This window comes from Bacillus rossius, chromosome 8, assembly GCF_032445375.1.
Source record: "Bacillus rossius redtenbacheri isolate Brsri chromosome 8, Brsri_v3, whole genome shotgun sequence".
Classification (NCBI taxonomy): Eukaryota; Metazoa; Arthropoda; class Insecta; order Phasmatodea; family Bacillidae; genus Bacillus; species Bacillus rossius.
Window position 1 is genome coordinate 55,282,855 of NC_086336.1, and position 15,410 is coordinate 55,298,264.

Here is a 15,410-nt window from a genome sequence, read left to right on the forward strand (position 1 = left end):
GATCCATCCGTCTCTACGTCCTTCCCCCCACCACCCCTCTTCTTCATCTTCCCTCGCCGTTATTTATGCTCGCGCGAGTCCCTGGCTCCTATCCGCTCATCTATCTGCGCGAGTAATAGGCGCAGATAGCCATCGTGTTTGTTTATCTTGTTATGGGGAGGAGGCCTTCAACTTGTGGCGCAGCAGAACCTACGTATACCCTGAGCGTGGCCGTTTTCTTTCCCCCCGGTGACCGGCGTTTGCGCTGTTAGACATGGGGACGCACCACAACGCCGAAATACCACAACGCCGAAATGCCAAATTGACCACAAACGCCGACAGCTAGAAAACTGCTATGTACCACAACGCCGAAATACACTAACGCCGAAAAATGTCATTGCAGGACTGCCACAAAGGTTAGGTTAGGCTAGGTTAGATTAGACTAGGTTAAGTTAGACTAGACTAGGCTAGGTTAGTCTAGGCTAGGATAGGCTAGGTTAAGTTAGGTTAGGTTATATTATATTACGCTAGGTTAGGTTAGATTAGGTTAGGTTAGGCAAGGCAAGGTTAGGTTTGATTGTGGTATTTCGGCGTTAAGGTACATTTAAGAAACACACACAAATTCATTCAGTTGTTATTTCGGCGTTGTGGCACACAGCAGTTTTCTAGCTGTCGGCGTTGTGGTCAATTTGGACATTCGGCGTTATGCTATTTTATGCGTTGTGGTAACGACCCGTTAGACATCCCCCTCAACTCCCGCACCATTCTACAGTGTCACGTGAACGGAGACGGATCTCCCAGGACATTACGCTTTTGCGTCTGCTGCTTCCCACAATGCACGGAAACTTCACAAATTTCCACCAATGGGTTTACATTTAAAGGTTACGAAATATTAATTTAATTATAAAAAAATATTTTCTGCATGGGCAGAACATACGTATATAATTAAAAACAAAAGAGCGCGTGTAACTCGGTAAACGTGATCCAAGTGAAACTTCTTTGGCTATTCATACCTCGACGCGTATGTATAGGTATCGTAAGGGGTAAAACCGCCAATAGAGAGAGAAAGAAAGAAAGATAGAAATAAGGGAATTTTCTAAATAAACATGAACTAACAAAATTATTACTTCAAAATAAGCTCAGACCCCCTGCTGTGTTTTGCCCTTTGCCCAAACACTCCCTTACTAGATGCCAGCAAATCGGGGTGGCGTCAGGCGCAGGCGGTAAAAAAAAAAAAAAATAAAAGTTTCATTAAAATTGGGCCTTGAAATCACACTTTCATTGCGCCCAAAGAAGTTTCACTTCAAAAATAAACGTCAGAGTTGTAGTAGAACACTTTTTTATTATTGTACTTGAAACATTTTTTTTTTTAACGTATTTAGAACATAAACAAATATGGCCACCACCGCAGCCAAGTACTCGGTTTCTATTGGTCGCACGGAGCGACGTAGACGGGAGAGCTCAGCATTGCCGAGCTAATCCGTACGGGTCAGTCTCCATCTGCGTGCCATTGTAGTTTCAATCTAGTTTCAATAATCGTTTAACATATACCAGCTGTTAATGTGTCGTGCTGCGCCGCCCCCAGCTACTTGGCGCCCTGGGCGGTTGCCTAGTTCGCCTATATGGACGCGCCGGCCCTGTACCTAACTACGTCATCAAATCTTTGGAAGTCGATTTCCACCTCCTTCTAATTGTCGTATTGATTTGAAACTTTGTAAGTATATGTAGTCCGGATGACAGTACAATAAATTCATTACCATGACCTGAGGTGGTATAAAACCACTACGTTCGAACTATGAGCAAAAACGATGCTTTTTGTGTATCTATGAGGCCGGGGCATGGTGGGGAATTTGCCCGACGCTAGAATTCGCTGCCAGAGCAGCCACGTCGAATAATGAAGCATTCGAATTGCAGTGCGAAAGGTTGAACTATATAATGAAACAGCCCCGATAAAAGCGAAAAAAGCTTTAAAAAAAATTCTAAACACCTGATTTTTGACAAGGAATTTTATTAAAACACTGCTCATCTTGTTAAAATCCACTTTAAAAAAATTGTAATATAAAGTTTCCCTTTGGCTTTTAAACTTTGATTCGCGCCGTCCGCCACATATTGCAGTTACTCATTTCCGTTCCGTGCGACTTCCGTTCCATTCACGAAATTGCTCCTACCGAATGCCGTATACCGTGGAGCTAGGATGTTACACATGTAAAAAAAATTGGTCGTCTGTAAAGTCGGTTTACGGACGATAGTTTAACTTGACAACGTCATAATAATACATTGATGAAATGATTGCATACTTTTATGAATAAAATTGAATCGTTTTTATTGAATTATCACTATTTTGTATGGATAAGAAGGAGTGAAATGAAATCTACAATTTAATTGATAAATTTACTTTTATTTGCACTCATTAATTCAAATATGTTTATTACTTTAACGAAGAAATTATTTTAACTATAACTTTTATACATGTTTGCTATTTAACTTCTTCCAATCTGTGTTATTCTGTTAAGGATAGGACGATGATAGGAAAAATAGGAAACGAATGGGCGTGTTTCAAGTTTAATGTGCCTCGAAAAAGTCAAATCAATGGTTGTTCCAATCGAGTGGAGGAGAGATAGATGCGGCGCAAGCGTACAATGGGACACAGCGTACAAAGGGACACCGCGTAACGGGACTCTTTTTCGTGCGTGCAGCCGGCGTTCATCGATTTATTAGACGTCACGTCAAAACACTTATTTATGTTTTAGTTCCTTAGAGAACACATTTACATTTTTCTTTTCGCATATTACGTTAGAAACTGTAATACTAAACATTCTCTGCGAAGTTAAAAGCTGTCAATACTAAGACATACGCAAGTAACATTTACGAAAATCGTTGCGTATTGTTTAGCTCCCCTGCTGGTGGCTACGAGAGGAGTCGTGGGAGTTCGGGGTTGTGCCACAGTGTGTGGAGTCGCATGCGGCCGCGAAGGCGGTTCGTAAATAACCCCGGATCGGCGGCGCGACGTGGTTAACTGCGCCCGGGGATACTGCCGGCGTGCGTTGTACTTGGCCGCAGGTAACTGCGGCACTGCTGCCGAGACTCGGCGCTTGTTCGAGGCAGATTGCGGGCGTGTTGTCAATGGTGCGGTGGTTTGCATGGAAGAAAGAATGTAGGAGTGGCTGCGCGCAGTGTTTACCGTGTTAATAATCGAAGTCAAAATGAAGATATCATCACTCCTCCTTTTCCCCATATGGTTGACAAAACATTATATAGTGAATTCTATTTTTTTGACGTGAATACGTGTTTAAAATTTCTTCCATAACGGTAGGCAATTTAAAAAACAAATTCAAAAAAATCGGGGGATACAGTTTGGTGTTGCAGCTAAATATATATAATCTCCATCCAAAAATTTAATTACACCACTGGATAGCTAAAGGATCGAAGAATTCGCTACTTTAAGTGAGGACTGTGAAGCATCGCGCTTAGTAGAGGGGGAAGCGCCGCCATTTTGAGATCATTTTGCTGCGTTTCGAGATTTCCATTTAGTATAACTTTCGACTCGGAGAAGCTACGATGTTCGTTTGAATTTCAATTGTTAGCTCTCGTCAAAATCTGTCGATTGCATGTAGAAAATATTAGTGTAAATTAGTTACAATTAATATATAGGTATGGTGTTAAATTAATAAAAAAAATCAATATATGTCGGTCTATACGTGACTTCTTAGTGTTCAGACATGATTATAAATTATAACATACATAAAATAGCGGATGTTATATTTTTTATAGAAAGTATTACCTGTTACGTACATGTATTTACGTACAACACACGGCCGTGTCCATGACACAGCCACACCCCATTTTTTTATTTCTTTGTTTAACAATAAACTTACTTCATGATGGCATTTTTATTATTCTTCCTTGCTTGCTCTTTCCAGGCTATTAAAATAATTTCTGGCACTAGCCTTTACACAATTACGGTTGATTTTACTTATCAGTTGTTAACTCGAGTAACTTAAGCTTTAGAACAGACATCGACTCTATTGACTAATACTTCCATGGTGGTTTGTGTCTCACGCCTCAATGTCGGATTGCTACTTCTGATATCGATAAGAGAGGTTTACTTGAGGAAAAAACTTGTTTTGATCAAACTTGTATTTTTTATTTACAAAATTGGTTTAAAATGAGGTGCCAGTCTCACACTTAATAAAATTAAACTTTTTAAAGATCTCAAATTTTTCAATAAATCGGTGTATTTTTTTAAAATTAAGTTCAATGATTTTTTTCCAACCTAGAATCCCAGTTATTTAGTTCAAAAAAAGATTTTAAAATAAAGTGGTAGTTAATATACAAGTCAATAAATTGTGGTTATTTATTTTATTTTAATAATTCGGATTTTATCGATTATTTTAATCTTCCTAAATGCCAAGCCCAATGAGATTCGTGTACATTAAAGTTGAGTTAAAATTTTTTAACCCATGCATATTTTCTAAATGTGAACTGATTATTTATTATCCTTAGTGAGAATAAGTGAAAGAACCGCTCCTTTCTCAAACTAATTGTAAGCTTCTGACAGCTCAGCGTGTTTCATGGCTTCGACTATTCGCTGACGTTAAGAGGATAGGAAAGTTTGTATCGTGCATGAATGACAAGAATATATATATATTAAAAAAAATAATGGAATCAGGACAACTTGACAACAGAAATTTTTTTTGGTCGGCTAGAATAGTGAATATAAATGCATATTAAAAAAGGCAAACTGTTTGTCATAAAATCAGGGCTTTAAACAAAAAAAAAACATTAAAAGTAAGTTTGCTTAAATTAATTATAATCACGTAAGAAAATCCTCTATAGTAACAAAATTTTAGAAAAATATATATTTCCGTGATTTTATTTTACAGTATTGCAAAATAGAATATTTTACTAAGTGAAAATTAAAAGTACAAATATTTGGAACTTTTTCGTGATTCACGTGTTTGTCAGTAGAATTTAGACTCGTTCTGAATACTTATTTTTGAGAGGATGTGTGATAGCCGTCAATTTTGTAGAACTTTTGAAGTGAATTTTCTTTTGCCGAGGGGCTACAATTTTCGAGCGTTACGAAAATTTGTATCGCATGATGAGGAGAATAGTCAGGTACGTGTTTTGGGAACCGGGAGAGGAGGAAAGTGCGTCAGCAGCGACGCCACTCCAACGCATGCACTAGCGGTCGAATGGGGGCTAGGTATGTAGCGTAGCATGCTACATGCTAGTTGTAACGGCCGGAAGGGGAGACGGTAGGGGAGAGGTAGAAATGACGCAGCAGTTATGCTACGTAATCCTCGTAACGCTGCGCGCTGCTTGTGTTTGTCTACTCCTCAGTTTTCGTAAAGGCTAACGATTGACGCTACCTACAATTTTGTTGTTAGTGTGGAATATAGTTATTGATTTGTGCAATTAATTCTATAAGCATCATTCATTTTTACGTAAACTGCGTGATTGAAAATGTAAATAAATTATCTGTATGAATGCCTAATAAGCAAGAAGTGGTCTACACGCACACTGGTTATTTTACGTTGCCGCTGCTGTGTAAATTTCTTTGGGAGTGATGCAGGGCCAATGCCGCAACGCGCCGCCAGTAGAGCGGACCAAGCACGTCGCGTATAGGTATTTCTTTGGGAGTGATGCAGAGCCAAAGCCACAGTGCCCCGCCAGTAGAGCGGACCAAGCTCGCCGCGTATAGGTTTCCGTGTAAGTAATTCGTTGTCTCCCGACTAGTTCCTCTCGCTGTGATATTGACCACGTGATACGTGCGCGCGCGCGCGTGTGTGGGTTTGTGTGAAGGTGTTCGGGCCGACGGGGAGAGACGCGTGCAGACATCCAATTAAAAGTGGCAGGCTCCGCGAGGCTCGGCCAATCAGGGCGGATGTTTTATAGGCCCCTCGCTCGAAGTAGCAGTTCCAGATTGCCGGGGTTTTGAACATTCAATTAGCCGCGACGTGTAAAACGAGAATTGAATTACGGGCCGGTTTTTTTTTTTTTTTTTTTTTTTTTGGCACCGCCCCTCCGTTGGAACTCGTTATAAATTTTTATTCAAATAAAAACAGTAGGTGCGTATCCCCCAGAAATTAAGTTACCTTTTTTTTTTTAATGCAGGGGAAGAGAAATATCGTCTGACGGTTTTACAGAGTTTATAATTTCTAGATATTTTTTGTAGCCTCTGTTGGTAGGATTGATTACGATCGAAGTTAGCCGGTTGAGATTTATTTTTACTCTTGAGTTTAATGCTAAGTGAGTTATTAAAAAACTGTCACGCAGGTATATGTTAGAAATAAATTCTGTGTAATGAGTATAAAACTATTTTACCAATTAATGGTTTTAGCTTAACATTCGTGCGTTTTTATGACTTAATGAGAGGAAGCTGCTCTTTTTTTTATCGGCGAAAGTGTTGTATGTTACGAAGTGACTAGCTTTGCCGATCTCTAAAATATTTTTGAGACTAAAAATCCGACCAAATATTTGGTTTTGACAGAAAAAAGAAAAACCACTGACGGATGAAATTTAAATTTCATGAAACCATTTAATGTAAAATCCAAAATATGTATACAATGAGAAAATTTCACATAGTTGCGCAACCGATGTTTTTGAAAATTGTAGTTATATTTCACGCAACATAGTTTCGTCAGTTTTGTATGGAAATTTCAAATAGCAATTGGGACGATTGCTATGTTTCCATAAATATTAATGTTACTAGTGTGTTTTTAGATTTTTAATTTGAAGACGATGTTGAAAGACTTTGAGACTGTGAGATTTAACGTAACAATTTTGTAATTTATCCTCATCACAACTTAATTCCTTTGCAACTACATAAATACTATGTGATCTATCTCGAATAAAATGGATGAACCCAGTAAGGACGTTTTATTTATTTTTTATTTCTAGATACGAGTTGAAACAAAAAAAAATAGTTTAATTGTTGTGCGATAACCACGAACCAAATTCCATAAAACTAATTTCAAGAAATTTGTTTCACGGAAAGCTTTCTTCAGTGTACGCCCCCCCCCCCCCCCCTCCGTAAGTGAAACTTCACAGACTGTTTTGTAGTTCTACGTTAGCTCACTAACGGCTATGAAAGCAGTGTTGTTTTTGCCGTCTTGTGTTTTCGACAAGAAGCCTAACTTGATAGATGAGATATTAAGACATCGAAGCGTCTTGGGTGTTTATGCCGGTACTGTACAGTTACAAGTTATGTGTAAGTTTCGTGTTTTCAAAATTACGTAAGCTTGAAAATGCATATTCTATTAGAGGCGAGAGGCTTCGGAATAACGATTGCAATGTGCAATTGACGTATGCGCTGACCCGATGGTCAAGTGGAACAAACACGATTTAAAACATTTCGTTATGGACATACGCCATTGGTGGTGTTCACTGTATGTCGTTGTAGGAACAACAAGATTGGACAAGAGAGATGAATGCACAAACACACAGAAAAAAAAAATCAAGCCAAAATCAGCCGTTGTCAAGTGTTTAATGAATAAACAGGCCAGAGAATTCCGTGTGAGGATATTGGTCGGGAAAGAAAATTATGACGAATACAGTGGGGCTGACAAAGACGAGACAGTTGAAACAAATTCGGGGCGGGGGGGATGGCGGGGGGGGGGGGGGGGGAGGGAGAGAGAGAGAGAGATTGGCAAACAATATCCTTGGACAAAACAGCTACTAACAGATGAACACAATAAGTAGGCTTCCCAAGACAAAAAAAAAAAACACTTGAGACCTTTCGGGAACTAACATCCATTTCAAGAATAGTTCCGACGAGAACGTAATGGAACAAACATGGCGACACATAAATATCAGCGCAGTTACAACGACCCTTTTCCCTGATCGTTTACTCCCTTATGACGTCATCGGCGCGGACTGGCTCCCACCTGCTGTAAGAACATTTTTTTTTATCACTTCGAAAAAGAAATTAATGTGAGTAGTGAAATTGATAAACCCTTCATTTACACTTCGCGTGTTCCTGTCGCACGATGCTACCGCCTCGGGCAGTGTCGTCTATCCTCGGGCCCGAAGACTTTTAGGGTCGAGGGGGGGGGGTTGGTTTGTCGGACTTCTCTTTTGATCTCGCCGACACGCTACCGGCGGAGGTGACGTGACGTAACGTGACGTGACGTGACGTGACGTAATGCTGTCCTAATTGATTATTACCTTGGACCGCCCCAGGGAAGGTTCCAGGGGTGCTGGTAAGTAACATCGGCACGCCGGCCGGTAGGTAAAAAAGCGGTCACTCCTTTTCGCGTCTGCCGGATAACGCATTATTCCGATTGGTGCGTTCCATGCACTGCTGGAAATTACAGCGAATCTACGGACCGTGTGGCGAAGGAGCAGGCCTACTTCGGCCTAATTTCAAATAACTGGTCCTTCGTAGAAACTACACGATGAATTCCGACTTCCGAGTATTTTCGTGTTCAATGGTAAATAGGCACATGGAAGGAACGAGTGTATTTTATTTTATTTTTTGCTTTAGACGAAACAAGTTTTTTAATGTTTGGTTAATTTGCCAATATATGTCTTTGTGGATTCATATTTAAAGTAAGTCAACTAAATACTCGTAAATTTTCGAAGATCTCTGGATGATTTGTAAACAGTAATTTTAGTAAATTTACCGCGAAACATTTTAACAGTACGCATGAAGTAAGATCACCCGTAAAATAATTTTTTTCCATAATAGTAACCTACTTAAATGTACGGGTACTTTCTGTGCTTTCACGCGGGATTTCTTGATAATCGTTCCTTATTTTTATTTATTTCGTGTATGGTTGGGGAATAACTACGGCAAAACACGCATTTTAAGGAGTTTACCTGTCGAGCAATTTTTGTGGTCAATAAGCGCGTTGAGACTTTGCGCATTGCCTATAAAACGATTACGTATTTTAAATTATTAAGAAAGTTTTTCTTAAGAAGAAATAATTTGATAATGCACCTATTATCTTTACAAATATTGACTGTATTGCAAAATAAATTAATAATTATTCGTTTTCTTATGGTAAAGTGCTGGTGGGTGCATAAGGAAAAGTAAATCACTGTTTTTTTTTGTTTAGTTTGGTGCACGAAGTCTAAACGCCCCTGGTGGCGCTAAGGGCGACACTGGCTCGCTCATCACACACCTCCTCGCCTCTACGCGCCAAGCACAGAACAGGCGCGCAGTGTTAGCGTTGGTAACTGGTGTCTGTGGGTTTTTAAACGGTGGCCTTGTAATTGGCGTAATATTAAAGATATACTCCTTGCACATCCCTACACCACTTGCAATACTAGGTCTATAAATTTTCATTTTTCGTGAAAACACTTACTTTGTGTAGCCTTTTTCACTGTCCAGAAAAATACTTGTTAAATACGAAACCGTGTTATTAAACTAAAATGGACGAGTGTAGTGGCTTTTGAATGTTATTCGTGAACTGACGCTTCGAAAAAAAATCTTGAACGATTTGTAAATTTGACACACTCATCTCTTCACGACGTTCAACGGCCTGGTCAGGCGACTAATTTAAATGAACAAGAAACTAACTAGCGAAACACCTTATTGACTCCCATACGGAAGTTTTCCTAGATGAGATGGACCAGCGATTGCTAATTTTTTTAAAAACTTTTTTGGGTCAGGGAACCCAATGATCGACTTACTTTTGGCGGAACCCGAACTCCTTCAAAGAAAAGTTATTTAATAATAATTGTGAACATGCAAACCAAATTAATTTTATTTACACCTTATTGTTAAAGACCCCTGCTACATAATTGTTTGCATGCTGTAATGTTCGTTAATAATACGCAACACAGTGATTTTAAGGTTTGGCAGATGATTTGGTACAATATTCGTTATCGAAGGATTTTTCTTTCTAGATGACACTAGAAAGGTAATTGTAAGCATGCGAAATGTGCATCAAGGATCAAACATCAACGTTTACGAATCGTTGGTGGTTACAGCCGTTCTGACAGAATCGTCTTGTTAAGTTTTCGGGTTCCGCGGAACACATTTTAGTGAACCGCTGTGATAGACTGATGCATGTTTGCCGTTTCCTGTGATGTGTGTGGAGTGTTGTTAAGGTGTTTTGCGCTTCCGTTAGATGTCTACAAGGTTCCGGCGTAAGACTCAGTTTCAGGGGATAGCTTTGTCTGGAAACAACAGCTGTGATTAGCTTCCTCCGGCTTCGACCTTGAATCCCGGAGCTATGCAAGGAGTACGGGAGGGAAATGTCGCACATACGGCGGTTCCGTATTTTTTTTTTCTTTTTTCATATTCACTCTCCAACATACCTGCCGTGCATTTTCGTGACCAAAAAATGGTTAAAGCAACAAAATCTATTGAAACTAATATGGCTTTTTTTTCTGTTTTTATCTCTGCCCCATTAAACTATCAGGCGAATGAGTGTGTTTCACTGGGAATCTGAGCAGTGTCGGTGTAAATACCCCGATCAGTCAGTGAAAAGAAGAAGAAAAAAACATGTTGGAATTCACAGACCCGGATAGCTCGTGCTGAGTGACGGTGATTCCTTTTCACGTCCAATAGAATCGGCTAATCACCCTCGGAGGGATAGAGACAGGAGATTGAATTGCTGAAATTTTTTTTGGAGGATGAAACCTGTTTCAGTTTTCGCGTCGCGTGTGATCCGTACGTGCGGGTTGGAACCCTCTTTTGAAATGGCGATAGGTGTGTGTTGCGTGAAAGGAAGGGGGGTGGGGGGTGATGGGGGTAAGGAAATGCGTGAGGGGGCAAAGGGGGGGGGGGGTCGAGTGTGTCTCCTTTTGGCCCCGGGGCGCTCTCGCGATGCAGGAAGCGCTTCGTCTTATGCCCCTTCCTCCTCCCCTCCTGCTACTCCCTCCAGGGGGAGGGTGGATCCCAATTAATGAGTCGGGGAGCCGTACCGGCCGGCGCCTAATTGCGTCCGCCATTAAGGACGTGCTGGAAGGAAGGAAGGAAGGAAGGAAGGAATGAAGGCGAGGATCTGATGTTAATGATGCGTCTTGTTTTCATTGCAGCGCCCCACCCTCTCTCTCTCTCTCTCTCTCTCTCTCTCTCTCTCTCTCTCTCTCTCTCTACGTTCCCTTTTTCGCCGAGGCTTGCTTGATGTCTTCTTCTTAACCACCTTTCCCCTCACCCCCCCCCCCCCCGGATCTTCCACCCTCTGCAGAAGCGAGGTTTCTAAAAAAAAAATAATAAAAATCTGCAAACCCCCCTTCCCCCCCCCCCCCGGGTCCCTTCTCTTACCGCTTCTGGAGCGACGAATGCACGAGCCTATCTTCTTCCGCCTCATTTGAATCCTCCGTGGTACGGCGGCAGCATCCTTGGCCGGGGGTTGCCAGGAACTTCATCTCCAGTTTTGAATGTTACGTGTGGCGGTTATTAATGCTCCCGCGCCTGGGTGTCCAGAGATGGTGGCGGGGTTGTGGGGGGGGGGGGGGAGGGGAAGGGAAAGGGTTATTCGAGGTCTTTCGGAGGACTCTGCGCGTCCAGTCTTTGTTTCTCTTCTCTCGTCTCTTTGGAGCCCCTCCCCTCCCTAGTCGCTAATGAGGAAGAAGTAGTGTGGACGTTTGCTCGTCTCGCAGTTCATTTGGTGGCTTACCTCGCCCTCGGCATTCGTCGTAATTGGCGTGCTTACGAGCGGCTGTAAACAGGTCGGTGTCGCGGGTTGTCCTTCCGAGACCTGCTGGCGTCTGCCGCATTGCGGGTCTTTCACTTGGAACACGTCGTCAACATGTGCGCTCGGATGAATCGTCAGCTGTTGGATTTGTTTATCAATCATTAACACTTTTTTTTTGACGTGACAACGTCTAATAAATCGATGAACGCCGGCTCCACGCACGAAAAAGTGTCCCGTAACGCACATTGTCCCGTTACACTCATTGTACGCTTGCGCCGCATCTATCTCTCTTCCACTCGATTGGAACTACCATCGATTTGACTTTTTCGAGGCACATCAAACTTGAAACACTCCCATTCGTTTGCTACTTTTCCTATCATCGTCCTATCCTTAACAGGATAACACAGATTGGAAGAATTAAATAGCAAACATGTATAAAAGTTATAGTTAAAATAATCTGTTCGTTAAAGTAATAAACATATTTGAATTAATGAGTGCAAATAAAAGTAAATTTATCAATTCAATTGTAGATTTCATTTCACTCCTTGTTTGTATCCATTCAAATAGTGATAATTCAATAAAAAATTATTCAATTTTATTCATAAAGGTATGCAATCATTTCATTAATGTTTTGTTATGATGTTGTCACGTTAAACTATCGTCCGTAAACCGACTTTACAGACAACCAATTTTTTTTTTGTTCAAGCACTAATGAATTCGAGTTAGCTGTCTTGCGAAGCGTATACCTAGACGTTCGAACTCGTCCTTTTTTTTTTTCCTGACAAGTACCACGGATTTTGCATATTTCTTTACTGATCCAGAAGCTCTGTCATGGGATTATGGAGTTTTATTTAATACAGAAATAAATATCGCTCGATAAATCGTAAACATGTAGCCGGCTAGCTGTTTGCTAATTTTGGTAAAATCCAGTGTGGTTTAATGCAATTGATTTTATTAGGTGTGATACCCTGTTAGAAATTTCAAGTGGATTTACGGACTGTGTAACGAAGCATGCACCTCAAATAACGAAGAGTACTTCGTAATTTCAAATAACTGATTTCTTCGTAGGATGTACCATGAATTTCGACTTCGTAGTTTCGTGTTAATTTGTATTCGGAGTAAATAGACAAGTGGAATAAAGAAAGAAGTATCCACCCCTCCCTGTAGATATCAAGTTGTTCAATGTTTGGTTAATGTACAAAGATTATTCTTGTGGATTAGTATTAAAAGTAAGTAAATTAAATACTCGTAAACTCACGAAGATATAAGTACATTTGCGAAGATCCCTGGATGATTTGTAACCCTCAATGAGAAGCAAGACTTCAAGCATACAATGCTTGCGTTAATATTAGCGTACATTTAAACTCTGATTTCATGTTTTAGTGATTTTTTTAAAATATTAATTTGTTTTAGACCAATGTAACTTTTAAACTGTGTTTATTCGTGAAATAAAGAGTGTGTGTAGGATTGTTCAATTAAAATCTATTTAACAGACTTTATTTTATAATCAAAAGATTTTTCTTTCGAGTTTTCTCAAAATATTCGTAAAAAGTTACAAACATACCATTTGACGATTGCCATTGAACGATGAGATGAACCCATATACTCCTCTTTTCTTTTTTTGCACGACGTTTTGATCGGAGCAAGACAGTTAACGATCCCTGCCTTTTCTAGCTCTATCTTTGTGCTGTGACCACTGTGTGATTCTGTTGGGCCGAGACGGGGGGGGGGGGGGGGCATTTTAAATCCTAAAGAATTTTATCATTCCCACCTCCAAATGTAATAACGGAAGAAAAATAAAATTATAAGGTATAACATAGTCCAAAATGTAAAGAAGAATTGTCTAGCATCTCCGTACGCGCCTTTAAAAAAAAAAACCGTTGTCGACAATTGATTTTTTCAATACATTCAGTTGTCTCGCGTTTTAGATCATGATACTTCATTTGTAGATTCACAGATAACAGCACAGTCGGTGATTGGATGCGGGCACGGGGAAAAGAACGTTGAGTTTCCCATTCTTTCAGATGCGTTGTCGTTGCCTGTGTGTTTCCGTCGATTATTTACTTTTTCCCAGCCTAAGTTAATCTAAATATGTGTGTGTGAGGAGGGGGGGGGGTGTTCCAGGTTAGGGAAGGACCTGAGTGTGTCTCAGGTCGAAGCCTGTACACTACACCCTGTGGTGTTTTAACCACGCAGATCAAGGGCGCATGCAGTCATGTGCAATGTTTGATGGTACATTATATATACGTAAGGAAGGGATACGATACAAATAAGTTTTTTTCTACTCCACCTTGGACCGATGGATTGTGGAGGTATTCCGATATGTATATATTGATTATTGATAAAAAAAAATTGTGTTCTGATTTGAAAATGGTTGACAAAATATAAGCGCTTCGTAGCAAAACAGTTGTTTACTTAACAATCGATATACAACCAAATGTGTAACTCACTGCACGATGTCCACAGTAAGACCTGAGTGACAGGTTAGTAAACAATAGTGCTCACGTGGCGTGACCTTCTACAGTGTGGCGGTATAACTGGTGCAGGGGAGGGGGAGCGGCGTTGCCAGAGTGCGCGCGCCACCCTTGCGACTGCTGAAGTCATCTGGGAAGGGATGCGGTGGTTCTGAAGTCTGCCCCAGGTGCAAAAAATACAGATTATTCCGACCTACGGCCGGCATTCTCACATTCCCCTCCCACATATGCGCCCTAATAGGGTAGGGTGTGAGTAACATTACAGTTAGTTTTAAATTAATTCCAGAGCTTATTTAAAACAGAACTGTTAGGGATCGCTCCCTTATGTTTGATCGGGAGGGTATTAGTGCTTCGGCAATGACCAGCGGCTGGGGCCACCGACCCAGAATAGTCACCGCCTCAGCCCCTTTAACACACAGCTAAAAAGACAGTTGGCTGTGTCCTGAGCCCTAAGCCTTTATCAGCACTGCTGGCGCCTTCCCCGATCTCCCACATCACACTGGGACCCCTCAAAACACCCAGTGAACCCGTGGTCCGGTGGAGGCCTATCCAACCTCTGCTAGCTGTCAGGGCTAGTACCGGAGCTGTGTCGTCGCTCACCACGTCGACTCCGCATCGAGCTAGGGAACCCTTGGAGCCTGCTCCAAGCGATCGGAGCACCACCACCAAGTACGAGTCCTGCCCAATCAGAATCCAAGGGTCTCGGAGGAAACCTCAGCGGGACACCATTCAATCTTTCATGGGTTCTTCCCGTACTACCACCAACTTGGCGTCGATTCGGCAGACCGTTCGCCAGCAGGCTAACCTACTGCCACTCTTCAGAATCACTCCACTGGATGTCCTCGGGACTACCCTCCGACCCGCCCGGGCAGATTTACAGCCGATTAAGACCCGGGAGTGGTGCACAGTTCGATCTGTTTCGATTTTTTTTTCTTATCTGATGGTTTATTCGATGGGTTTTCTGATAGTTTTAAGATCCGAGTCGCGACCCCCGGTGGGGGGTCGGGGACCGCTCGGGCAGGGGCTTAGCCAGGGGAGGGGGGGGGGGTTTAGGGGTTCAAACCTCCCCCCACTTAACCCCAAATCTTTAATTAAATTCTTATTCTTCACTCAAACAAATTTCATATTAGAATTAATAAAATTTAAACCATTACAATATTTAAATTTAACCCTTTGCACTCCAATTTTGAATCAGGTTTGCTATTTTTTTTAAATCCTGTTCCAACTATTTTTCAAGCGTATCTCTCCAATTTCTTGAATCATGTGATTCTGTTCTATGCAAGGGTCAGGAGAGCCAGATTCAACAAAGAATCGGAACAGGAAATAAGGATGGCGAACCTGGCTCAACAAAGGAGTTCAAAGA

The 15,410-nt window shown here is 41.3% G+C and overlaps 1 protein-coding gene across 1 annotated transcript in view; it reads left to right on the top strand.

The window, feature by feature from the left end:
• Window positions 1–15,410, top strand: part of LOC134534965 (mannose-P-dolichol utilization defect 1 protein homolog) — a 117,968-nt gene that overhangs the window by 93,348 nt on the left and 9,210 nt on the right. The window lies entirely within an intron of this gene.